This window comes from Suricata suricatta, chromosome 6, assembly GCF_006229205.1.
Source record: "Suricata suricatta isolate VVHF042 chromosome 6, meerkat_22Aug2017_6uvM2_HiC, whole genome shotgun sequence".
NCBI classification, from domain to species: domain Eukaryota; kingdom Metazoa; phylum Chordata; class Mammalia; order Carnivora; family Herpestidae; genus Suricata; species Suricata suricatta.
Genome location: NC_043705.1, coordinates 94,847,192 through 94,848,449, shown reverse-complemented (window position 1 = coordinate 94,848,449; position 1,258 = coordinate 94,847,192). Strand labels below are relative to the sequence as shown.

Below are 1,258 nucleotides of genomic sequence, written 5' to 3'. Positions count from 1 at the left end.
TACCACCTCCTCAAGTGTTGTTGTTTATACAATTTTAGTAGAGTTAGATTCTTTTGTTACTGTCTGCATTACCTCCTGGGAACCCTTGGTATCCTAAACAATTTTTTAAATGCTGTATATATTAAGGATCAGTCTTAGTACTACTGTAAATTTCAATGGGTTTTGATTAATATATAGTCATATATCTACCATCTTGGTCTCATACAGCACAGTTTCACTACCTTAAAAAAATTCCCTGTGCTTCACCTGTTCAGCACTCTTCTCTTGTCCTATCCTATGCCAGCCATTGACCATTATACTGTCTCTGGAGTCTTAGCTTTCCCATAATGTCATGCATACGATTGGAATCATATAGTATGTAGCCCTTTTCAACCAGCTTCTTTCACTTAGGAATAAGCATTTAACGTTTATCCATATCATTTGTGGTGTGACAGCTCACTCTGACAATTTGTCTTTAATTAGCATATGTGAAGCATTCATATTTAAAGTGATTCTTGATGTTTTTGGATTTAATATCTACCTTTTTGTAACTGTTTTCTTTGTGTCATAATTGTCTTTTGTTTCCTGCCTCCCCTTTATCCTTTCTTGGATTTTAACTAAGCGTTTTATATGATTCCATTTTATTTGCTGTATTTGCGTATCAGTTAGGTTTCCTTAAAAAATTAGCAATTTCCCTTGGAATAACTCCTATCCCCCTTCAACTAACACTATATTGCTTCCTGTGTAGTGCAACTAACATAAAAAAGAGCATGTTCAGTTTCTCTCTTCTATCCCTTTTAACCTTGCTGTAATTCATTTCACTTATCCCTATACTATAATCATAAAATTAGTATTGTTAGTAATAATACTAACAGTTTTCTTTTTGGATCAATTAGGAGAAGGAAAACTTACTGCAAATATTCTTGCTGTTCTGATTTTGTAATAATCATGGTGGGCTAAACTTCACTACATTAAGATGATGCATGTTTCCAGACCTGATTCTTTCCCTAGGTCTGCTTTTATCGGTGCTTGTGATAAACCAAGTCTGATTTATATGATGCATTTATGTAGAAAGTATCTGTGACTTTAAGTATCTGATCATCCTTAGGAAATTACAGCATAGTTTGTGTAATAACCTTTGAAGATAACCACTGCTAATTTGCGGATTACTAGTTGCCATTGAGTGAATTGTAAACTATTGTTTTATTTTTTAGGAAAAAAAAGTTGAGTGCACTCCTTTTAGTGTTATTCAATAATGATTGAAGCAAGTGATGCTTCT

At 33.4% G+C, this 1,258-nt stretch overlaps 1 non-coding gene across 1 annotated transcript; it reads left to right on the top strand.

Annotated features, from left to right (window-relative positions):
* The first annotated feature begins 890 nt into the window (after nt 1-890).
* Nucleotides 891-1,019, top strand: LOC115295094. The gene has a single exon (XR_003910317.1). It is a non-coding gene; the product is annotated as a small nucleolar RNA SNORA72 (small nucleolar RNA).
* Nucleotides 1,020-1,258: the final 239 nt, after the last annotated feature.